This window comes from Rousettus aegyptiacus, unplaced genomic scaffold (assembly GCF_014176215.1).
Source record: "Rousettus aegyptiacus isolate mRouAeg1 unplaced genomic scaffold, mRouAeg1.p scaffold_m13_p_7, whole genome shotgun sequence".
In the NCBI taxonomy this organism is placed as follows: domain Eukaryota; kingdom Metazoa; phylum Chordata; class Mammalia; order Chiroptera; family Pteropodidae; genus Rousettus; species Rousettus aegyptiacus.
In genome coordinates this window covers 13,463,879-13,489,079 of record NW_023416310.1, presented here as the reverse complement: position 1 = coordinate 13,489,079, position 25,201 = coordinate 13,463,879, and the positions used below count along the sequence as shown (strand labels likewise).

General features: G+C 51.2%; 1 protein-coding gene and 1 long non-coding RNA gene across 6 annotated transcripts in view; both read left to right on the top strand.

Moving 5' to 3' along the window:
* Positions 1 to 561: 561 nt before the first annotated feature.
* LOC118605477 lies at positions 562 to 3,434 on the top strand. Its single transcript, XR_004952182.1, has 2 exons — positions 562 to 1,904; positions 2,489 to 3,434. It is a non-coding gene; the product is annotated as an uncharacterized LOC118605477 (long non-coding RNA).
* Positions 3,435 to 9,178: 5,744 nt separating this feature from the next.
* Positions 9,179 to 25,201, top strand: part of DNMT3A (DNA methyltransferase 3 alpha) — a 112,117-nt gene continuing 96,094 nt past the window's right edge. For 3 of the 5 annotated variants that reach the window (XR_004952230.1, XM_036225216.1, XM_036225212.1), the window contains exon 1: positions 21,305 to 21,426. The gene's annotated coding sequence lies outside the window, so the exon portion shown is untranslated. Of the gene's footprint in view, positions 9,303 to 20,746; positions 20,841 to 21,304; positions 21,427 to 25,201 lie in introns of those variants that run through there. The other 2 variants (XM_036225214.1, XM_036225215.1) reach the window with 2 other exon arrangements.

The following is a 25,201-nucleotide window of genomic DNA, read 5'->3' as shown; positions in this document are numbered from 1 at the left end:
CCTAATTGCCTAGGCAACCATCCCAGGTTCACCCTTTGCCACCCAGCATACCCCGGGAGCCCCCTCAAAGGAGGAAAACAAAGGACCAAGGAATATGGAGCAGTGGGGCGAAGATAGCTATGTGTGGGCTGAGGGACCATGGAGAGAGCGATGGGAAGAGGCAGAGCACAGCTGAGGAGGGGACGTTTGACGCTGGGACCCGGTAATCGATAATCAACTGCAGCTGGAGGCGGAAAAGATGTGGAAGGAGGAAGGCGGGGAGGAAGGCCGGGCTGGGTGGATTCTCCTCATTCCTCAGTCCAAGGCTTAGGGTATCTCATTCCTTCAACCTGTTGTGGCCACTGCTCTCAAGCCACAGATTTTACCCTAATTACATCCCTCCTGGCTTTCCACCCCCAGCTAGACTGGGGACCATGCAGCACCTGTTTTCCCCTGGGATCCCTAACCCTTTCTGAAGGGCCCGGCCCCAGGCGTAATCCTTGGCCCTGAAGGCAGAGGCCTTATCTCCCCGCCGCCAGCACCCCCCCACCCCCGACGGCTCCCTCCTCTCCACATCCCACCCTGCCCCTGGTTTTCTGGAGCTCAGTTGCAGCCTCAAAGGAGGTTGATGGAATTTCCCCCTTGGTTGTCTGGTTCAAGGAGTCGCTTATCTTCTTGCCTTTAGTCATTACTGGAGAGTGGAGGGGAATTAGACTGGGGTCATCCGAAGGCCTCTAGAGCCACACTTGGCAAACGGGGGTTTAAAGCTCAGGCGGAGCAGGGAGAGGCCCTTGTTTAACATTTCTGTTTACTGAGGCCCCTCTGCTGACCTGCCCACAGCCTACTGCACCTGGTTCCTACCTGGACTTTTCCTGCCCCCATTTTATGATGGAGATTGGGTCTTTCTTCCCTTGCATATTCTTTCAAGGGAGCAAGGGAGCAAGGTCACTCTCTAGCCGTATTGTACACACAGAGCTACCCTCCAAAAGGCCTTTCGACTCAGCACACCCAGGCACGCCCAAGACAGGAACTCAGTTCCAGCAGGGCCCTGGAGGAACTCAGAAGCCACAGCCCCCAACCCCACCCGCTCCCAGCATCTGGAGAGCACTGTGCAGGCACTGTGGAGAGAGAGAAGAAAATGGAAGTCTACCTTGAGAAACCAGCCAGCAGAACTGCTCGAAGACATCTACGAGGGAGTCATTGAGGGAAAATACTTAGAACAGAAAAAAGTAAGATGCATGAAACTCGGACTTGCTGATGTTACTGGGCGATGAGAACCAGGTAGGTAGGCTTCAAGATGGCTCTACTCTCAAGGGAAATGAATGAGCATATGTTAAGTGCCTACTATGTGCCGGGTGTGTTCACATGTGTCATCTTATTTAGTGTCATCTGCTCAACAAAGCTGGGGTGTAGGTGTTACCGATCCACAGAGAAAACAAGACAGAGTTCAGGTACTTGGCTGAGAGCTCACAACTGGTAAGTGACAATCTGTCTGCTTCACGGTGACACAACTCTACTTCTCGCTGTGTGAGTGAGACTGCTAACGCAGCCGAACTTCAGCAGAATCCCAAGGGCGAGGAAGTGTCCCGAGTCTGGTATGGGGGTTGGGGAGATAGCTCAGCGAGGGAAGTAGAGTGTTGAGAACCTGGACTGCCTACTTCAGAAACTACCATGGTAAAATAATCCCCCTGATTTCCTGATTTTTTTTTTTTTTTTAATCTTAAGACAACCGAGATGGTGTCTCTCATTCCTAATGTCACCTCCGCCTCAGGCCATTACCTTTTTCCTGTACTCCTCAGCCAGTGCAAAACCAACCTGTTCCTGCCACAGAGAGATGAGTTTGTTTCCCCCCAGATACAAGCTTCACGAAGCCAGACCCAGCAAGAAGGGAAGGCAGGAACCACAGTGTGGGCCCACGCATCCTTGTAAGCACATTGACTTAATCCCCACAATGTTTCCTAAAAGGTACTGCTAGCACTGTCATCCCTGTTGACAGAAAAGGCAACTGGAACTGCCCCAGGGACAAAGGGGCAGCCAGTAGCGTGACTTGAATTCGGGCGAACGGTCTCGAGAGGCATCACCTGACCCCTGACGTGTTCTGCCTCTGTGGTTAACACACGTTGAGCAAGATTTCTGGGCCTGGGGCTGCGTTGTTCTTCCCAGGTATTATCACACTCATACAGGAAAGAAAAGCTGGAGTCTCAGCCTCCAGTCAAGCCAGGCAATCTTCTGCTAGGTTCACTCTGTGTTTTGGACGCCTCATTGCCCGAACTAATATGAACGTCTGGGGCTCCCCAGCACCCATCCTTGACTTTGCAGGGCAGGTTTGTAAGGTCCACCTGTCACATTCAGCACTGACTGGGCCTCACACTAAAGGGATTTGCAGGGGGCTCCACCAACAGCCCCGGATGGCAGAATCCCTCACTTGACATGGTGGGGGAGAGGGCACCGGCGAGACCTCAGTCATTAGCCCCAGAATGATGCTGCACCGTTGCCATTGCTCTTCCAGGGTTAGGCCGAGTCAGAGTGCCTTAGAGTGTGAACGAGCCATCTTTGACAGCCCAGGAAATTGACGCCAAGGAAATCAAATGGTCTGGGGCCACACAGGGAGGTAGTAGAGAAGCTCCCAGAGAGACCGCCTGGTCCTTCCAGACTTCCTTCTGTTAACGTGCATCAAGAGAACCGGTCCCGCGGCTTAGGATCATGCTGAACTTTCAACGGTGTTTAAGGGCACTCCTCCATGAGAACATGCCAGACCACTGTGCCTCACTTTATATCCTGGTCTAAGGCTAAGTGAGTACCGACCCCACCCTCCCTGTCTAAGCCACATCACAAAGCATCTTCACGCGCGACAGCGATGCTTGTGTCTAATCACCAAGCTTTCCTGAGCACGGGGCGGGGGGCCCCTCCGCACATACTACTCCCTCTGCTAGAGGAAGGTCTGCCGGGAGCCGTGCCATCCAGGGACCAACCTGAACTACTCCAGCCAAACAGAAGGGATCCCTGTCCTCTCTGCTGCTTTTAAGTTCCTTGTCAAACTAGAGGAGCAAATAAGCACAAATTGCATTAAAATGGAATAGAGTGTTTCATTTGCCATCCACACTTGGTCCTGTGTATGAAATGTCACTGCCCTTACGAGGCTACAGCCCACGGCGGGAGGGTGTACATGTAAAAAGGCAATCTTACAAAGTGATGCGTGTTATCAAACGCTGTATACAGAAAAATGCTAGGGAACTGGAAGGAAGAATAGTTCAACCACAGGTAAACAAAAGGATATCAAAATATGAAATAACGAGAAACATACCGTCCCTTGTTACAGGGACTATTCCTTCGCTTGCTCACAGCCTGTCCAGGGCTACTCTTAGTTAGAGTTCCAATAAGTTCTGTTACTGTTTCATAGCTTGTAAGGTCTTAAATATGCCTGGTCGGCTCCCTTAGCATCTTCATTTAAAAAACACACACACACACACACACACACATTAATACTATTTTTGAAGCAAAATCTTCCTCCTTGGATGAAACTTCCCTACACTGGCCCTTGCACATCCCCTTCTCCAGGCCAACGCCTCCTCCGAGGTCTCTTTCCATCTGGAGGCTGTGAGCTGTCCATGCGCCCGGGCTGTTTTCAATTAAACCCCTCAAACCGAAGCTGAGCAAATGGCTCGAGCAAGCTGATCTTCCAAAGGGTCAGTCTTATTTTGAATCGACGTGTCCAAACAAAACTCAGCCTATAACTCATACGAAGCAAGTAAGTCCATCTATTGTGAGATTTACCTTAAAAATTATAAGATGCAGAGAGCCCACAGAGCTTCCAAGGAGGGAGGGGATGTACTCCAGCTTCCACACAACAGGGGGAAAAGAAATCGTAGCACAAACCAGTGCCCTGGCCTCTGGGTCGTTAAGACTGGGCCCAGACCAGTGACGATTCCCTGCCTCCTGCCCTCCTCGGGCCCAGGATGGATGGGGACAGGCTCCTGAGAAAGCCTCTACTTCACCTGCCATCACCTGTCTTCTCATATACCCCTCAGCCTCACACCAGGCCGAAACCTCGCAGGGTCAGGGTTAGCTGATGACCTCACACTGACACTGGCCTTGTCCTTGTCCAGTCTTATTTGCCAACTTCATCCTCTGGGGAAAGAGTGTTTTGAGGAGCACATCCCCAATGCGGCCATGCCTTTACCATTTGGACTAAAGAGGCCGACACTCTGTTTGCTGTTTGGGTCTGAATTGGAGGGCATAACAAACGAGTGGCCTGATCTTATTTTCGTTGGCCCAGGAGGTGTTTTTAAAACAATTTAATGGGTTGCAAATGGTGAAATATCAGGAGATTTCACAGAAAAGATCCAGGTTTATAGCTTTTCTGAGAAAGAATCTATCTGGCTGTACTGGTCCCACAATTTCCCTATGGCAACAAGTCTGCTAAAGAGCTGAAGACCTTCAGACGCCCGCCTCTCTCATCGACCAGGCCTGTGTGTCCTGGGGCTGCTGCTCTGGGGACCACTAAGGGCACGGAACTGTCAGCCTCTTTCCTACTCTCCAGGGTGTCCTTGCATCCTCCGAAGCCTCAGCCAGAGAATGCCTCTGGCCATTCTCAAGCCCACACAGGCCCTCGCTCTGACTGAGGAGAACTTTTTACTAAGAGCTAAGCCAGATGAGTTTCTGGGAAGCACAGACTTGTGAGAAAGCATCCACACTCACAATTATTCCATCCCTTTTGCTGCTTCTATGCTGAGCTAGAGTTCTGGGGCAGAAGGACCGGAGAGGGGCTTCGATGCTGAGTCAGAGACAGTCCCCTTGGCCCCAGTCAGCTGCTCCCAGCACCTGCTGTCTCTGACTTCTGTTGCCATCACACTCAGGGGGAACTCCAGTGGCAAAAGCCCCACACCCCAAATCTATATGTGGATGGCTCTGTTTTGCTCAGCAGCGGTCAATGTAAAATTTGCCTAAGTAAATGCCAAATGGTGGTGTTCCTGGCAGACATGACCTTGGGCCACCTCATTCATATGAAGGTGCTAGTAGTGACTCTCCGGGACGGCCCTGGGCTACAAGCAGAAAAGGAGAGAGGTCATGTTAGAGAAGCAAGTAGCTGAGGAAGAGTATGAGGAGATGCTTCATGTTGTCACAATCATGAAGTTAGCATCCACCCGGCCTAGATGCTCACCTTCCTTGAAACGTTTGTTTTGTTTCTCCATTCAGTTAACACATAGGACCCTGAAACTTGGACCTCATTAACATGAGTTCTTCTCATCTTCCTGAATAGACTGTAAGCTCCTTGAAGGTCTTCTTACAACATGTCGTTCTATGTTCTCCAACATTCCTGGTGTCTAAAATGAGTGCTTATGGACAAATACCTAAAGTGCAATGACTTATTAAATATAGACAGATATAACATAGATAATAAAATTTCTGCCCATCAGTCAACACTTATGAAATTCTAAAATGGTGTCTGAACAAAGTTTACAATGTTACCATTTTATCACTTTAAAAAAAAGAAAAGAAAAACCCACCTACCATCAGTTGCCTACCTGAATGACCCCACCCAATCCCACCCCCACCCACCGCCCAAAGCTGAAGCTCCTCAGCCAGATGCTGTCCTCCAAAGGAGACTGGTCACCTCCTCAGGTTCTCTAAGAGCAAGCTCCTGTGTGGAGGCGCTTACGAGGTAGGGGGCAGACAGTCCCGTCACCCTGGCCCACATGAAGCAATTTTCTACTCTGGCAGTGACTAAGGATGTCACCAGTTGGGAACCCGCAATAGGGTATAAACCTTCCTACATACACCCACCAACTTGAAACGTGGCAAAAGGAACTAAAGGAGAGAGTGTTTGACATAGAGAGGGAGCTGATTCTCAGTGAGCAAACGGCTGATTTACGGTGACTCAGAAGGTGCACTGGCCAGGAGATGAGACTTAGAGTAGAACCTCATTATTGTGTAGGTGGTTCCTAACAAATAGGAGCAAAAGACTGACTTTCTGTGCAGTTAATGAACATGTAGTTTAAGATGATGCAGAGGGCTACGTAGCCATCTGTAGAAAAAACTCAAAGAGGCTAAAGGGTGTGGAAAGGATCACATCTCAAGTAAGAAAGGAGCCAATGCTTGCACCCAGGCCTACTGCCCAAATGGCATTTTCTTAGCTGCCTAAAGTCTTGAGCCTTGCACTGGGTTTCGGGAGGGGCGGGGGGCAGGGTGGGGGGTTTAAGTCCCAAACCCTTGTTCCAGCTCTCAGTTCTAGCATCCTGCATGCCTCTGCTTCTGCTGTCTGTTCACTGCCTTCCAGCTCACTTGTCCATGGATGCGACAGGCCCAGCTCCTGAAAGGTACTCACATGTATGACCCCTGCCCTTTGTTCCAAGTGGATCCCAAGTCATCATGTCCTGCTGAGGCACCTTAGGCTGGCCCAGGCTTCCCCCAGACCTTTCCAGACATGGCCTAGACCTGCCACCTCATGCCTCAGTTTATCCTTTTGAATCTTTTCTCTTCCCTCTTCTTGTGAGCCTGTACCTTCCAAGTCCCTCGCTAAGGCAACTCTTCTGCCTCTGTCTTTGCTCCTAAGTGCCCTCTTCTCTTAGATTGCCCCTTCCCCGCTCTCTCAGAGGCCTGGCTAGGGTTCTATTCCTTGGCAAGGCCTTCCTTGGGCTCCCTGCCCCCCCACTCCTGTCTTCTTGGGCAGCATGGGTACAGTAGACCAAGCATGGGTTCGGGGGTGGTGGTGGTAGTTGTGCAGATATGTCTGCATTTGAATTCTGTTGCTGCTCCTGTCTAGGTTGTGACCTCAGACAGGTCATACCTTATTCTCTGCACCTAGAAAATGAAAAGAATTCTAACCTACATGGTTGTTAATGGATTGTATTAAAACACACGAGACACCTGCAAAAGTGCTTGGCACACAGCAAATGATCAATAACTATCACTTTCTTTCATCTGACACTAAGTACACTGACCCACTGGACGCTGCGGGTACTGCCTTTTCAGGCCCCTCCACCTCAGGCAAAGGTGGCCAGCCGAGCCCCACTGGCCTGGCCCTTCCTGAACTCGTAGGCCTTTTCTGGACTCATAGGCAAGACAGAATTGGAGGAACCTGGTACTGCCAGGGCGAGCCCCATGCCCAGTGCCAGGTGGCTCAGAGTCACCCCATTGGAGTCTCCCCAGGGCCAGTGAGGGCTGCTCAGGCTTGGGGCCGGGGATTCATCTCCCCTGCAGGCACATGAAGGGCTGCCTTCAGAGATCAGAGAGTGGGGTCCAGAACACTGAGCCAAACCTCTGCCCCTACTGCGGACTTTACATCACAAGAAAAACTGCTTCTGGGGGTGGAGGATGGCCACCTCACAGACCTCACTGCCCCCTCACCCCCCACCAAGTACATGCACACTCCTTCCTGGTGACTAACTGCTCTCTCAGTGCATGAAGCAGATTTTTCAAGCTTCTGAAACACCAGAGTCTTGCCTCAGCCTTCTCTCAATGCAAAAAGGCTGGTTTGCTGAAGACTACGGAGAGCCAGCTCAGAACACATTATCCGTCACGGGACATACGCACGCATAGCCAGGTAGCCTGAGGGAGGTTTCTCTATAGACCAAGAAGAATCTGCTCCATTAATTCATCAGATATTTCTAGAGCACCCACTATGTGCCAAACAGATAGGCTCTGAGGAGACAGCAAAGAAGGACAAAGTGCTCAACCTCAGGAAGCTTGTATTTTAGTGCAGGAGATAGACAATAAATGATTGTGTAATGGCAGGGGGTAGTAAATGCTCAGGGGAAAAATTCCGCTGAGGGTTTAGAGAGTGAATCATCTGGGGAGGGTGCCGCGTGAGCTTTTTAGCGTCTCTGTTCCTCCTGAGCAATAACTGGCAACTTTTTAGGTGAACAAAGGAAAAAATTATAAGCAACAGGAATTGCTTCTGGTAGGTAGGTCTTCAACCCAGGACAAACTTTTTTGCCCCGACTGTTTGACTCCCTGGGTCATGTCCCACCGCTGCTAGCCACCTGGGTCAGCCTCTCCCAGCAGCTAATCCAGCCTCAAACTAACACCTTCCTTTTTTTACTTATTCCCTGTGTAGTCTACACTGTGTTCTGGATGCTAGGCCTTTGTTTCACAGACGAGTGTTTTTGTTTATTTGCTTTGCCAGTCCTTCTTTGGCCTTTTTTTCCAGTGACAGAGTTTAAAGTCTCTCTCTCACATCCAATCCCAGAAGGTGGTTTTCTATCTGGAGCAGAAAAGAATATTCTGGAAATTACACTTGTTCCACGGCTTTCTTCCACACCAACCAGAAAGGAGGCTGGGTAGCCCACGTTTGTTGCCCCAGGGTATTCCCCAAACAGCTTCAAATCTCCTATTCTACCTCCACAGCTTCCCCATCCTCACAAGGGAGTCCACCAGGTTTCCGAAATTACATCAGTTTAAATTCAGTGTGGCGCTCTTTGGGGAAGTGGGTGTGCTGCCCGGCACTCAGTAATGCAGTTCCTCAAATCTCCACGCCCCTCTCTCAAGGAACAAGCCTTCTCATTGTCACAATTCATTGGACACGTGTGCAATTGCTGATGCAAGTCTGTGAGCTCTTTGAGGTTAAGGCCAAGTCTGTTTTGCTCACCATAGACTCCACCAAACCCCGCCCAATGTTTGCAGAAAGTGGAAGCTTAACTACTGTCGAATGTGCAAGTAAAATACACCCGCGATACAGTTATGTTGATAATACACATACACCAACCTAAGGAAACATGAAAAAAGAGTCTGGCAGAGTAGCAGACCCTAAACCTTAGCTCCCTTATAAATAAACAAATGTATTTATTATAAATAGGCCCAATCAAGAATTTTTCCTGGTGTGTAAATGTAAGAGGTCTTATAAAGGTATAAAAAATAGCAACAGTTTTAATTGGAAAGAAAAAAATTAGCGCGCGCGCACACACACACACACACACACACGCGCGCGCGCGCGCGCGCGCAGACGCACATGCACACTCACACTCGAGTAACTCAGGCACCTTGACTGGATGTCCTCCGTAAGACCCGCTCTGGACTCAGAAGGAAAGCGAAACTGAGCTCAACCAATCAGAAGTCAGTATTTCTAAGGCCCCGCCCCCACATGGATGACAAATAGAACGTTCCGCCCCTAGCCCAGCGCCACCTGGAGGTAGAGGAGTGCGATGCTGCGCCTGCGGAGAGAGTTCTCTGCCAGTCGGAGGCGGCTCACCTGGCGGAGTCGAAGGGCGCGTGGAGATGAGGCCCCGCATCCCGCATCGGTCAGAACGAATAGGGGCCACTGTGGGGTCGTGCAGGGCGGAGACGCCGAGGAGCTGTCAACATCGATTTTTAACCTGTTTGCTCAAGTGAGTTTTCCCACAACTTTCCCCTAATTTCTGTTGTAAATTATCTTTGACCAGAAGAACGGGTCTGATGAAGAAAAGTGGCTCAGAAAAGTGGCACAGTAGTGTTTTTAAATGATTCAATTGCAGATCTTTGGGGCCCAACCCAAACTCCATTAAATGGATAGGATGTGAAGAGGGGGTGGCACCCTTTCCCTGGTCCCCAGACCCTGGGACAGTGTCGGGCGAGGGGCGGGGTGCAGTGGCTGCTTGCTACCTCCAGCTGGTGGCCCAGAGATACAAGGAGGAGCCCAGGCTGCTGGCGTTGCACCTGGACTGCCAGGTCCGACAGCCAAGTTGTCTTCAGCTCTCCCCTTTCTGAATGGGCCTGACTGGGTGACCATCAGCCCTGTTCTCCCTCACCTGGTCAGGGCACAGAACTGAAATAATCATTACTCAACTCATGGTCTTTGTTCCTATTTGGAATAAAGCCTGAAGAGTATCCTCTCTGGGGACACCGAAGACCTGCTTGGCTCAAGGTGGATTTTTCCTTTGTGTCACTCAATGGCCCTCAATACAGGCCCTGAGGGGAGAATGTAGGGAAGGTAGATTTTCATTTTTTTGAACACCTAGTATGTGCCAAGTACCAGGTTAGATTTGTGACCAAGACAGCAGCTTCCTCACAAGAGCCCAAGAAATGTGGTTTTAAAAATATATTACATATAATTTGGATGTCACATATTAATTTTATACAGAGGAGAATCTCCCTTTAGGCTCTTTATCTACCACCTGGACCTGAAAAATCAGTGGGAGTCAGTGGCCAAAAAATCAGTGGGAGTCAGGGAGTATAGAACGGAAAGGCCGAGGTATGCCACCAAAATCACCTGAGAAGGAAGATAAGATTCTGGTCTGATTAGTACCAGAGGAATTGTGAGAACTAGAAATACAGGTCCTGGCCTCTCCCTTGTGGGTGAAGAAGAAACTTGAGTTTGCTGAAAAAACTAGCTCTGGAAACTGTGAGATGATGTGTCTGGTCGGGGGGGAAATAGACAGGGCGACTCCATGGGCCCTGCTCAGGGCTGGCTGCTGGGAAGGGAAGGTCTATTCTGTGTCAGCCACCAAATTAGGAAATCTGCTGAGTCAGGGCTCAGGGGGCTGGGGGGAGCCACTTTGTTTAAGACTATCATGGTGGTGAGAGAGGACTTGCTTCTCAGGCACCCAAATTAGTCCTGGCAGAGCCAGCAGCCACCCCAGGAGCTAAGACATGTTCTTCCTATCAGTCACTGAGTGAGAGGCCCCAAACCCTGGAATCCCTGAGTGTTGAGGTAAAGTTGCTTGTGCTGGGGGTAAACTGAGGAATCTCTGGTATAGCTGAACACCCAGCCTCTATTTTCCCTCTTAATTCCAACTTCCTAGTTTCCTTGTCCTCAAGAACATGTGAACCCTGGTTTTGGTAAGGAAAATTGGCTCCCGTGCTCCAGGTTCTCCCCCAACAAGCCTCTCTTTCTCTACTGTTCTCCTACCCTGTTCATGGCCCCCAATATCTCAGGGCTGCATGTCACATCCAGCTCCTGATAATTCTTTATTGTAGAATAAAAGGCTTGGTCTCTAAGTAAAGGAATTTCAAGATGTCTGGGGGCAGGTGGGTTTTCTGAGTGCTTCTAGGATGCTGTGATCCTGGATACTGTGGGGGAGGATACTGCAAGGACAGGGTTAGGGTTGGACCTGTCCAGAGACAGAGCTGTGACCCCAAATTTCCATATGCTGCATGGCAACAGGGAATGGAGGAGCCCTGGCCCCTCTGGGGAACTCCATGTGGGCACAGAGCGGAGCTGGGTATCCAGGTCTGGTCCCACTCAGCCACTGACTTGCCAAGAGACCTCTCTCTGGGCCTCAGTGGCATCATCCTTAAAATTAGCACAACAGTAGCTGTGCCTTCAGCTTTGTGATTAGGACCTAATGAGAGCTCAATTTGAAAGACCATTGGAAACATTGTCGCGGGAACATCGTGGAGGGAATTTTCCTCATTCTCCTCTTCCCTTACGAGACATGGGATAGAAAGAAGTGGGGAAGACAATTGATAGAAGTACTGTTAGCTGATGTTTGCTGAGTGCTTGCTGCATGCCAGGCATTGTAATAGGCCCTCAGCATCATCTCAGTTAATTCTCCCAATGACCCAATGACCCAATGAATCAGGCAGGATCATCACTCCAGAGAGTACTCACAAGCTCACAACATCTGGTGAGTGGCCAGGCTGGCACTTGAATCCACACCTGCCTGAGGCAAAGCCACACTGCCTTTATCCCAGCACCATCCTGGAACTAAAGTTTTCTTGAGGGAGACTCTCCCCACCCCCGCTACCCCCACCCCGGCCTGGGGAAATGCCTTAGCTGGACGTCGACCTGAGTTTAGTGCTCTGCCCCAACTCACTGCATGGACTTCAGCAACTTACTTAACTTCTCTGATCTTCTGTCCCTCTTTTGTTTAACAAGGGGTTTCACTCTCCAAGCCCCTGCCAGATCCTTGGCGGGTCATTTCTATCATCCCTCACCCTGATCTTATGTTGGAATAAAGGTGTAAAAGGAGTCAGACCTGGAGTGGGGGCCAAGGCCCTAAAGTGGGCCTCAGGATTTTCTTAGCCTTTGAATCATCTCCATGTATGTGGTCTAGATTCAACCACCCCAGGAAGGTGGCAAGGAGCCTGTTACTAAGCCCATGTTTCATAAAACTAAGGTCCAGTGAGGAAAACATGACTCCTTAGGGTCAAAGAGCAAGTGAGAAGTGGCTGGAATCCAGATCGCCCAACCCTTAGACCAGGCTGCCCTCAGTTCCCTAAGTTCAGGCCACAGCATGGAGCAGAGGGGGAAGATAAAAGAGGAGAGGAGTATCTGCAAGGCTGTGGTCCTTTCTAAAAGCCTTAGGAGTTCATTTCCTTGCCTTTGCCAGCTTGCAGAGGCTGCCCACATTCCTTGGCTAGTGGCCCCTTTCTTTGTCTTCAAACCCAGCGATGGTGGGTTTAGTCCTTTTCACATCGCATCACTCTGACACACCTTTCTGCCTCCCTCCTCTACTTCTAAGGACCTTTATGATTACATTAGACCCACCCAGATAACCCAGGTTACCTCCCCATCTCTAGGTCGACTGATTAGCAACCTTAATTCCATCTGCAACTTTGATTCCCCTTGTCATGTGACCTGACAGGTTCAGGGATTAGGATGTGAACATTTTTAGGGGCCACTATTCTGCATGTCCCTTGTCCCAAAGGGGACTTCCGACAATAGTTACACCTGCACATCTGCCATGAGGACTGAGCTGTGATACCTGTGATTCTCTTATGAATCTCCCAAAATATCTGTCTCTAGCCCCAGCCTTGTCCCTTGAGGGTTTCCCCTTTATTCCATTTGCTACCTCCCTGGCGCTTGCTTACCTTCTCAGCACCGCTCTGTGTTCCTCCCATAAGTGGACCCATTACCTCTGAGCCAGACAGACCCAAGCTGGAGGCGGGACAGGAAAACAGCCCAGGTTGCCTGGCCAGGCTCGGCAGGGGAAAGGAGATCACTCTAGATGGGACAGGGGGCTGGTTGCTACTGGTTGCAGCAGCTTGGACAGTGGCAGTCCTGGAGCGTTGGAGTGTAGAAAGGGTTATGGAATTGGTTCCCATCCTCCCATGCACTGAAAAGTTTCCTGTGCCTCAGTGACAAGTGCCAGTTGGTGAAATGGAGATGGTGAGCCAGGTGTTGCCGGCTTGCGCGATTGGAGGAAGCAGACCCAGACAGATGAATGAGTCGAGGTCTTCTGGGAACTGGTGGGGGCTCTATCTACAGAAAGAGGGTGGAAGCCCTGAGTGCATCCATATCTCCCTGAGGAGCTGGGGACAGCTGGGATTTGGGTATCATCGCTTGTCTCCATTCTGTCTTCTTCCTCCTGCACCCTCCTGACAATGTCCTCTCAGGGGCCACCTGGGAGAGACTTAGGTCAAATCTAGCCACCTTGTCTTTGCAGCTTCTCAGATGGCTTCTTAATGTTCAGACCCTTGTGTACTCCCCTCCCCCCTTGAGTGCGGGCTGGCCCTAGTGACTTGCTGTTCATGAAGCAAATAGGGCAAAAGTGTTTAAGATTCAGTTATAAAAGTCTGCATCTTCGACCATTCCCAAAACTCTCAGCACCTCCTGCTTGCTCTCTCTGATGAAGCCAGCTGCCATCTTCTGAACTGCCCTATGGAGAGGCTTACATGTCTAGAAACTGAAGGCAGCCTCTGGCCAACAGCTGGCACTTAGGCGAAGCCCTCAGTCCAACATCCTGTAAGAAACTGAATCTTGTCAACAACCACCACATGAACAAGCTTAGAAATATATCCTTCCCCATCAAACCTTGATATGAGTGTAGCCAGACACCTTGACTGCAGCATATGAGAAACCCTGACCCAGAGAACCCTACTAAGCCACCCACAGATTCCTGACACGCAGAAACTGTAAGATAATTGTTGTTTAAGCCACTAACATTCGTGTTAATTTGTTATGTAACAATAGATAACAAACATACTCCTTTCTCCTCAACCCCATTGCCTTGTCAATGCTAAGTCCTTTTGTCTTTGGCCTTCATTCTCTCATCTGGTTCTCACTCTGCCTCCCTGAATCTCCTTCTCTTTCCTTTGCTGTCATTTCTTCCCACCCCCAAATTGTGATCTACCCCAGAATCTCTGGTCTTCACACTCCTCAGAGAGAGAGCAGATCCATTCATGGCTTCCGCAGTGAGTCAGTACTGTGTCTATGGCAATATTCTTCCGGTCGTTCCCCTGATTCCACCGGCTCATCTGCGTGCAGTTCCATTTCTCCTCCAGCCCCTGACTATATATTTTATCTGGATGTTACTATAACAACCCAAATCAGTGAACATGTTTCTCTTCATCATCTCTGTTTTCCGTCAGCAATAGATGTTCCTGTTGAAAGACGGCCGTGAGCTTCTCCATTTCTGCTGCTGGAGCTAAGCACAAATCTGGCCGAGCTGCCTCCCTCCGATTCCGACTCACCTTCCTTACACACAACTTTCAGATGTCAAACTGTCAATGACTCTCAAATCTCCGTATTTCCCATTGAACCTGCCTGATGTTTCCCACAAATAGCCCCACTTGACTGTAGCGAATGGACCCGGATTTGACTGCCAGTTCTGCCACATTTCTCCTGTGTGCCCCCGTGCAAGTTGGTTCATCTCCCTGGCCTCAGTGTTCTACTCAGAGGCTAAAAACTGGAAACACCACAGACACCCTTCGACAGGGGAAGGTTACTTCAGTTTTCTGGCTTTGGTTACAAGTCTACCCTGAACCAGGTTCTGCATAGGGTAGGGTAGTGTTGATCACATGCCCACCCCCATTAGTGGTTTAGGAGGTGACACCGGGACTGACAGATCCAGCTAGCACCCCATGGAATAGGGGCAGGGTTGTCTCCAAGGCAAGGGGCGCTGGCCGAGCACATCACACGCCCCCCATCCCTAATGGCTGCCTGGCATCCATGCGTACCTTCTTTCTCTGTGTAAGCGCTTTCAAAATGCTCTTGCTACCTGAGAGTGGTGGTCAGTTGCAGTTGGCATACACTATTATATTAGTTCAGGTGTACAACATGGTGATTAGACATTCATATAACTTACGGAGCAATTGCCCTGATAAATCTAGTACCCATCTGACGCCATACATAGTTATTACAATATTATTGACTAAATTCCCTATGCTATACACTCTACATCCCCATGACCATTTTGTAACTATCAATTTGTACTTCTTAATCCCTTCCCCTTTTTCAACCATACTCCCAACACCCCTCGCATCTGGAGACCATCAAAATATCCTCTGTATCTATGAGTTTGTTTCTGTTTTATTCATTTATTTTGCTTTTTAGATTCCACATATGAATGAAATCATGTGGTATTTGTCTTTCTCTGACTTATTTCAATTAGCATAATACCCTCTAGGTCTATCCATGTTGTTGCAGATGGCAAGGGTTCATTATTTTTTTTTTATGGCTGAGTAATATTCTATTAAATATATGCTCCACTTCTTTATCCATTCATCTATTGGTGAACACTTAGTTTGCGTCCATAAATTGGCTAAATAATGCTGCAATGACCATAGGGATGCATATGTCTTTTCGAATTAGTGTTTTGGAATTTTTGGGTAAATACCCAGGAGTAGATTTACTTGGTCTTTCTTTGTCTCCTGTTATAGTCTTTGTTCTAAAATCTATTTTCAGGAATGTAAAGTACAGCATAGAGAATATGGTCAGTAACATTGCAACAACTATGTATAGTGCGAAGTATAAACTAGACTAATTGGGTGGATCACAACATAAATTTTATAATTTATGTTAGTGTATGCCTGACACTAACATAAAATAATACTGAATGTCAACTGTAACTGAAATAAGTAAATAAATAAAATAATTAATTAAATCAAATCTTGCCATTTGTGACATCATGGATAAACCAGAAGGTATTATTCTAAGTGAAATAACTCAGAGAAAAATAGATACTATATGATTTCACTTATATGTGGAATCTAAAAAAAAAAAAGATAAATGAACAAACAAAACAAAACAAACTCACATACAAAAAACAAACTGGTAGAAGCCTGTTTTACAATAAAGAATTTGTCTGGTCTTTGTTCCTGCTTCCTAGAAGGGAGCTTCTAACCTTAGGAATGTTTTAAGTGATAGGAAGTCTTCGCTATTCATTTTGAGCCTTGGGGGTAAGTGCATTTATGCTAATGATACCACTTATTCTGGGTTCGAGATCATTTCAGAATGGGGGCTGGCCGTGCTTGAAATACCAATAATACGATTAGAAGATTGAGACTTTGAGCTCATCCTGACTTCCCAAACTTTAGAAAGGAAAGAGAGCATAAACATTGAGTTTAACCACATGGCCAATGATTTAAGCAATCATTGCTATATAATAAAACCTCAGTAAAAACTTTGGATACCTGAAGTTTGGGTCAACTTCCTGATTGGTGACACATATCAATATGCCAGAAAAATGATGCATCCTAAGGACACAGAAGCTTTGTTTTGGGGACCCTCCCAGACCTAACCCTATGTGTCTCTTAATTTCATTTGTCCTGATTTATATTCTTTATAGGACTGTAGTACTAAGCACTTTTCTGAGTTCCATGATTCAGTCTAACAAATTATCAAACCTTAGAGGGTAGTGGGAACCCCCAAGTTTATAGACAGTTTGGCAAAAGTTCAGGAAACCTAAAAACCCTGGGGCTTGTGGAGAAAAAAATAAAGACTATTTTTTCTGATACCCCAGCTTTTTTTTTTTTAATTTCCATTTTCATGAAATATCTTTTTTCCATCCCTTTATTTTCAGTCTGTGTTTTTCTTTTGACCTGAAGTGAGTCTCCTGTAGGCAGCATATATAAGAGTCTTGTTTTCTTATTCATTCAGTCACTCTTTTGATTGGAGCTTTTAATCCATTTACCTTTAATTGTTGATAGATGTGTAGTGATTGCCATTCTATTATGTTTAATGTTTTTTCCCTGCTGCTTCTTCTTAAAGACGTCCCTTTAACATTTGTTGTAATACTGGTTTGGTGGTGAACTCCTTTAGCTTTTTCTTGTCTTGGAAGCTCTTGAGCTGTCCTTCAATCCTAAATGATAGCTTTACTGGGTAGAATAATCTTGGTTGTATGTTCTTGCTTTTCATCACTTTCAATACTTTGTGCCAATCCCTTCTAGCTTACAAAGTGTTTGTTGAGGAATCAACTGACAGTCTTATGGGAGCTCCCTTCTAGGTAACTAACTGCTTTTCTTTCGCTGCTTTTAAGATTCTGTCTTTAAACTTTGGCATTTTAATTATTGTGTGTCTTAGTGTGGGCCTCTTTGGGTTCATCTTGTTTAGAACTCTCTGTGCTTCCTTAGCTTGTATGTCTATTTCCTTCACTAGGTTAGGAAAGTTTACCATCATTATTTCTTCAAATAGGTTTTCAATTCCTTGCTCTCTCTTCCCCTGGTATTCCTATGATTGTTGTAGCTGATATTTGATTGCTGTTGGCTTGCCAGTAGGAGGGGCTGACCCTTCAAAGCAAGATTCGCTTTAGTGGAGCCCTGGTGCCTGGGAGTCTGCTCTTTGGGTATGCCATTTTGTGGAGGTGATCTGGTGGTGCTCTGGTGTGATATGAAGCTGAACACTGGGTGCGTTGGTTCTGGGGCCTTTTGGGAGTGGCTCTGGTGCAGGTCATGATCAGCTGCTACCTGTGCCCTGCCTGGGGCTACTTGGTATGAGCTATGAAGTGATCTGTAGATGGCTGCCACTTGTGTTGGGCTTGGAGGTGCCTGGTAGAGTCTATAATTTTAATCACTCCAAAACACCAAAACTATGATGGTGGAGAAAGGACAGATTATCCACAAGAAAGACTGACTTTGGAAGAGAGGAGAAGGGAAAGAGCAGGCAGGGGTTGCCAACACATCCTGCTGGTAGGGCAGCCAGGGCTCACTTTTCCACAAGACAGCCAGGTCCTGGTCCAGCTTCCTAGGAGAATCTCCCTGGTTCATTGTCTTCCATGGCTGTACCAGAGGGCCTGCAGGGAAGAATTCCCCTTTGGTGAGGGCCAGCTTCCTATTGGTATGCTCATGGCTTCCTGGGGATTCCTTCAGAGGTTGAGCAGCCCCTGGGCCTGGGGATGAGCTCTACCCCTCTGCAGACAGACACAGACATGTAATAAATTTAATTTACAGTTGTACTATGCTCTATTTTTATTGTGACAAAATATATATAACATAAAATGCACCATTTTTAAGTGTATAGTTCAGGATCTGTGTAGCTGTAAAATTGAGTATATGTATTTCTATCTATTTATCTGTCTATGATCAATTGACTACGTAGATCCATTTTAACCATTTTTAAGTGTATAGTTCAGAGGCATTAAGGACATTCGCATACTGTGCAATCAACACTACCATCCAGCTCTAAAACATTTTTAACTTCCCGAACTGAAACTCTGTACCCATTGACCACTCCCCCCAGTCCTTGGTAACCACTCTTCTTTGTCTCTGAATTTGACTACTCTAGTTAACTCATGTAAGTGGAAGCATACAATATTTTTTCTTCTGCCCTTGACTTATTTCACTTAGCATAATGTCTTCGAGGTTCATCCACGTTGTAGTATGTGTCAGAATTTCTTCCTTTTTAAGGCCAAATAATATTCCATTATATGTACATGGCACATTTTATTTATCCACTCATCGGGTGATGAACATCTGTGTGTCTTTACCTTTTGGCCATTGCGAATAATGACGTTATGAACACCGATGTACAAATGTCTATTCAAGTTTCTAATTTCAATTCTCTTGGGTATATACCTGGAAGTGGAAATGCTGGATTATACAGTAATTCTATGTTTAATTTTTGTGAGGAACCACCATACTATTTTCCACAGAACTTCTGTGTTTTTAAGTCACTGAGACTTATGGTTGTTTGTTACCACAGGATAACCTAGCCTATCCTTACTGATACTGCCCTTCACCCCAGATGATCTAGGATCAATTAGGATTCTGGTCAGGAGACAGTGGGGCAGATGTGGGTGAGGGAGGTGTAGGATCCCGAAGGCTAAATCAATCTGAGCTGGATCCAGTACGACGCATGGTGAGGAATGCCTAGGAGAATTAGCTAGTGATATGCCTTCTCTCAGGATTGCTGAGAGGGACCTCTTCATGCCAAAGATATCTGGGCCAGGCTCTGGAACCTACCTTGTAGCCACAGGGTTACTTCTTATTGGACACAACCCCCCTAACATGGTCACCTTGGGCCTTTTGACCCCAGCAACACAAACATCCAAGGTCACACACATCATGGACCCCTAATGATTTAATCATAAATAGTTCTACCGAATAGAAACTTACATTGTCCATCTTGACCCTGAGAATGTCAGCTTGTTAAGAGCAGCTATAATGTTTTAAAGGTATAGGCACTGCTTTAAGAATCAGATGAACCAGGCTTTGAATCCTGGCTCTGCCACTTCCCAACTGCATGGCTTTGACTAAACCTGTTTCTTCACCTGTAGAGTGAAGAATGCAAAGTATCTCACACGGTTGGTAAGGACTAAGGGGAAAGTGCCAACTCCAGTGCCTGATGCATAGGAGATACTCGGCAAACAGCTGCTGCTATTTGGGGGGCAGTATTACATATGCTCTTGAGGAAGGGAGAGGAATGGCAACCATTTTCCTAAACATGGTCCTACCCTTAGCCATGCATTAAAGTGTTTGTGGATGTCCATCTTGATGTCAAAAGCAAAATGGCATGGGGCCTGCAATGCACATATTTATTTAACCGAGGTTTATTGAGAACCTACTATGTGCCAAGTGCTGGACAACAGAGAAGACATATGTGGTCCCTGTCCTCATGGAAGGAACATGTTGATTCTCTGGAACTGGCCAGGTAGAGACCATGGATAGGGCCTATCATCAGTGGCATGGTGAGGGTGACACTGAAAAAAGCCAGGACGATGGTGTGGAGAGTGGTCTCTGATCTTGAGGTTCAGGAAGTGGGCCAGACTAAAGGACCTGGAAGCATTCATTGGAGGGCTTCCAGAAGGAACACCTCTTGGATGAAGGTCAGCTCCATGTCCTAAATAGTTAGGTAACTGTTCCTGTGACTGGAAGCGGTGAAGCTGGTGAGGGAAAAGGGAAAAGTAGCACTGTTTTCGGCAGCGAGGGCCTGCGTTCCCCTCTTCAGTTGCCCCTGCCCTCAGTGAGGTGGTGGGTGCCAGGGGAAGGGAGCATACCATGGCGTGCGTCAGAGAGCTTAGGACACTTCCACGTAGCTGAAGTGCTGGGTGGAATGGGACTGCACGGGGTGGGAGATGGCTGGCGGAGGCGCAGGCAGAAGTGGGGAGCCAGGCCAGGGAGCCCAGCACCAAGCCCCAGAGGTGGCAGTTAGGAGAGTGATGAGCTGTGCTGGTGACGGTAGACGGAGTTGTCCCAAATCAGAAACCTGGAGGCCTGAGAACTCTATGGGAAATGAGAACAACCCCCACAGCGAAGGGGTGAGTAAGCGTGAGGTTGGAGTGTAGGTGTGCACAGAATCAGAGCTGGAAGGGATCTTCAGTGTCATTCAGTTCAACCTCCAACTCCATGAAATCTTTCAGTCTTCCACTGCCCAACTAAGGGCACTCAATTCTACTTGGACACCTCAAGGTATGGGGAGCTCACTCTCTAGAAGGGGTCTCATCTTATAGAGGCGCCGAAGCCTCCAGTGCGGCCTACATGGGTCTGGCGCCTTGACCTTGGCCCTGTTGAGTGGGTTGGCCTCCACTCGGCCCGCGGCACCTGGCGGGGGTGGCGATGGGGTGGGGGTTGCGGTGCGGAAGGGCCGGCGTTGCTGTCCCCAGCCCCAGTGCTGAGGCAGGCAGAGTGCAGTGGGCTCTGGTGGAGTTCGGGAGAACTGCAGGGCGAAGGCCGCCGGGGGCTCCGCGGGCTGCCGGGGGGAGGCACTTGACACCGGCCCGGGGAGAGGAGGGGCCGCTGTCCCTGCGGCCAGTGCTGGATGCGGGGACCCAGCGCAGAGGCAGCGCCAGGTAGCGGAGCGCCCTGCGGGGGGAGGGTTGTAGCAAGGCTCCCGCCGGAGTGTCCAGGAGCGCGGCCGAGGCGGGGTGCCCAGGCCCAGCGCAGGGTCGGGGTGCTGTTGGGTCCGGCCCTTAGACTCACAGCTTGCGGGGACCCCCAGCGGGGCCGCAGAGGCCGAGAAGTCGGGCCGAGGGCGCTAGGACCGGCCGCACACCCAGGCCGCTCCCGCCGCGGCGCCCCGGGGCCCCCCAGTCGGCGCTGCCTCCCGGGCCGGCTTCGCAGCGCCGGGGCCAGGGCCAGCGCGGCCGCGGGGGGCGAGCGGCGGGCGGAGGCCTGGGCCCGCGGGCGGCCGGAGGGAGGGAAGGAGGAAGGCGGAGAGAAGGGGTGGGAGGGGGGGACCCGGCGGAGGAGGCGGAGAGAGGGAGCGCGACAGCGAGCGGAGGGAGGGAGCGAGCGAGCGAGCTAGGCAGGCAGGCGGGCCGGGAGGGAGGGAGGGCGCGCGGGCGGCGGCGGCGGCGAGAGCAGAGGACGAGCCGGGACGCGGCGGCGCTGTACCAGGGCGCGCAGCCGGGCCGGCCCGACCCCACCGGCCACACGGTAATGAGCGCCGCTACTGGCGGCCCGGGCGGCCGGCCCGGAGGCGGCCGGGGAGGAGGGGAGGACGGGCGGGGGGCACGGCGGCGGGCAGTGCCCGGCTCAGGGCACGCTCCGGGACCCCTGCAACTCGGCGCCGGGCACTCGCGGAGACAGGGCTGCGGGCGGAGACGGCCGGCCAGGGCGGCACGGGGCATTTGAGGGTTTGTTTATGTCCCCGCGGGCTCGGCAGGCGCCCCCTCCCGTCGCGCCCGCTCCAGCGCAGAGCCCCCTCCCCGCCCCCGCCCGGCTCCGGGCTCAAGTTCAAGTCTATACAATGCCGCGGGGGGCCCCCTCCACCGCGGGCCTCAGCCGCGGTGCCCGGTTCTGCACTACTGCAGGGGCTCGGGGCCGGCCGCCCCCGCCTTCCGGCCCTGCCTCCGCCCGGGAGCCCCGCCTGGGGCCTGCGGCCGGCGCGCAGGAGGGCGCTGACCCGGACCCGGAATAATCGGCTCCCGCCGCGGCCCGCAGGGATCGGGGGAGGGGGACGGGGGCCGGGCCCCGCGCAGGCTCCGCGGCGGCGGCAGAAAATGGCAGCCTGGCACGACCCGGCCCCCCGCCCCTCCCCCCGGCTCCCGGCCCTCCACGGCCCGGCGGGGCGGGGGACCCTGGAGGCCCCCGGGGGCGGTCCGAGGGGTGATCGGGGGGCCGGGCCGGGGAACGCTGCGCGGCGATCCTCCTTCGGCCACCTGTGGCTGGGGGTGCGGGGTGCCAGCGGATCTGGGAGGGGCGACGAGGGTGGGGAGAGTGCCACTTGGGGGGCACACCTCCCTGCGGAAGGCCGGGCGGCGTGCAGGGGGAACGTTGCGCCTGGCTCCTCCCTGCCCCCGCCGCGGGCCGTGGGAGCCCGGGCGGCGGTGGCGGTGGCGGCGGCGCCGCCGCAGTGTGGGGGCGGGGCGGGGGCGAACGAAAATCCCGGGCTGGTGGCGCGGGGGCCAGAAAACGCGGGGATGGGAGCTGCGGGGCCGGGGCCCGCAGCGGCATGGATTGGGGCGCCCGGGGTCGCCCCGTACAACAGCAACGCCTCCCCCCCCCCGCACACACACGCACGCGGACACACTCACGCACACGCACCCCCGCTGGGCCGGTGCAGACGTGTCCTTGAAAGCTTCGCATCTGCACAGTGAAGGACGAGGCCTCGCCGAGGCTGCGGATCGGGGTCTTCGGGCCCAAGTCCCCGCGCCCCGGGAGACCCCGAGCTTTGGAGCCGCAGGCAGCCGCGGTCCGTGTCCCGCCCTCACCCTGGCTCCCCTCCCTCAGGCTGCCCTGCCCTCCCTCCCCCTCGGCTCATACCGAGCTGGCATGGTTCCAGGGCCCGCCCCCGGCCTCCCCCAGCCCCCCATTGGTGGGGCCTGCGGCCCTCCGGCTGCCAAACTGCGTTCGGCTTTCCTGGAGCCTCCCTTCTTGGGGGCACCCACTCTCTTCCCACCCCACCTCTGTTTTCCCCCTTTTCTCTCCATCCTCTCCGTCCTTCCGCCTCCTCTCTCTGCTGCAAAGCCAGCTGAGTAGGTGTTGGCTCTCTGAGTGGAGAGTGGGGGCTCGCCAGTTGTTAGGGGCTCTCTTTCCCAGCTCGCAAGTGGACCCCCCCTGTGGCTGCACCTTAACCCAAGATGGCGTCTTGAACCCAGCTGGGGAGCTCCAGCCTGCGTCAGGCCTGGAAGGAAGGGCTGGGGCCCCAGAACCACATAACTCCCCATCCCAAATGAGCAGGGACAGGAGCCTGCAGGAGAAGAGCCCTCCGCCCTGTGACCCTGCGTGCCCCTCACTGCTATGCCCAGAGACTGCCATCAGCATCCCTCGGGGACTGCTCAGTCTTCATGTTTCACCCTGGGCTGCCAGCGGCTGAATCGGCCTCCTGGGCTGGCGGGCTGCAAAGGGATCCTGGGATCAGGTGCTACGCTGCTGTGCCTTCTCCCTCCCAGGCAGATGTGACAGCTGCAGCCAGGGAAGCTTTTCTCCTTAGGCATTGCTGGAGTGTGAGGACTGGTCTATGGGATTTGGGGAGCCCAGCTGTCAGGCGGACCCTTTTGGTCTGGCTTTCTGTTGGCAGGGCCCATCTCCTGATGGTTTCTTGAGCTGCCTGGGCTTTTATCGTCAGGAGTTCCTGCTAGGTTTCTGGGGAAAGGTGGCCCCCGCTCTGCCTCCAGGTCCCATCGAGGCTCTGGTTGGGCTGTTTGAGAGGTAACTCTGTGAAAGTGTGAGTCTATATGCATGTGTGTGCATGTGTGCACATGTGCTGCACCCAGTTAGGGGCCCCAGGCAAACTTGCACAGCGGATCTGGCACCTGCCTGCCTCCCTTCCTGGCCCCACTTCTCTGGCTCTCTCTCTAGCCTCTTGTCCAGCTCCTGGGCGCTTGTCTTCAGCTACTCATCAAAAGCACAGCTCAAGGTTCAAGCTGACGGAAGCTTTCCTTGCCGTCCTTCCCAGGCACGTGGACCTGCGTTAGGAGGCTGACCTTAGAAAAGGTGAATTCCTTCTAGACTCAAGGAGTGACGGATCCACAGTGCAAGGGCCGCTTCCCAGTATAGGAGAAGCACAGGAGAGGATGCCCATGGTCATCTGTCACAGTGTCCGTGGACAGGATTCCTCTGTGGGGTGGGGGTTAGACTGAGCTTTGAAGGTCCATTCCAACTTTTAAATTCTGTGGCTCTGATTCTTGTGGTGGAGTTTCATACTCAGGGATGGGGGTGGGGTGGTCTTTTTTCACTGCACAGCAGTAATCGAGAAAGACTCCCAAAGAGAGGAAGTCTGAGAAAGAGAGCGGTCCCTTCTCTGGGCATGGACCTTTGAAAGCAGAAAGTGTTATGAGGTGTGGGGGCCCTGCAGGAAACAGGTTTGTCATATCTGACTCCACAGACGCGGTAAAACTACAGCTTCTGCTTAAGCCTTCACACGTGTCCTTCTGTAGGTTTATGTGTAAATACGTGTGTGCGCATCATTTCTGAGGTTTCCTCCCAGGTCTAATTCACAGTAAGTGCCTGAGTCCCTTCCCTTATAGATATTTTACTATCGCAGGCACATACATCTCTGCTATTGGTCCTCTGTAAAAGCCTCCAAAGGAGACAGGACAAGTTGAAAAATACTTGCCTAGGGCAACCTGGCAGGGAAGAAGCGAGGCCAGTCCTGCCCTATGGGGAACCGACTGCCCCTGCCATGGCTCTCTTGGGCTGTTGCTCTGTGTGTTAGTCTCTCCTATCAGTCTGTGGTCTCCATGAGACCAGGGACCTTGCTTCAGCTGCCTCTGGGTCCCCCATCGGACTTTTCACAGGGCCTCCGTGAGTGTCTGCTGAGTGGCAGGGAAGCTTGCGGCTTATCTGTTTTCCATCCCTGTCCTTTCCCGAGCAGCAGTTTTGGTGGCCACGCTTTCTTCCGCTTGCTGCTGTTCTGCCTTCTCCTAATGACCATTGCCTACTTTTAGACCAGTTCCTTAGGCTCAGGCTTCCCCCAAAGACCCAAGTTCTTTCCCAGCAAGAGCCCAGGGTCCTATTTTGGGGAACCGGATAGAAAGGGGACTCTGGGAGCTCTCTAATGGGTGTTAAAACTAGACCATCCTCTCCCCACCCTTGGGCCTGAAATGTTGCCATTAGACTCCAAGTCTTAGAATTTAGAGTCGAAAGAGAACTTTAGGCCCTGAGAACACTTGTTTGGGTTGAGGGCTGTTTGAGCGTGAGGCCAGGCCCCATTTCCTTCTAGGTTGGAAGTGCTACCCAGAGCCTGAGGCCAGAAGGCCAGTTGTGT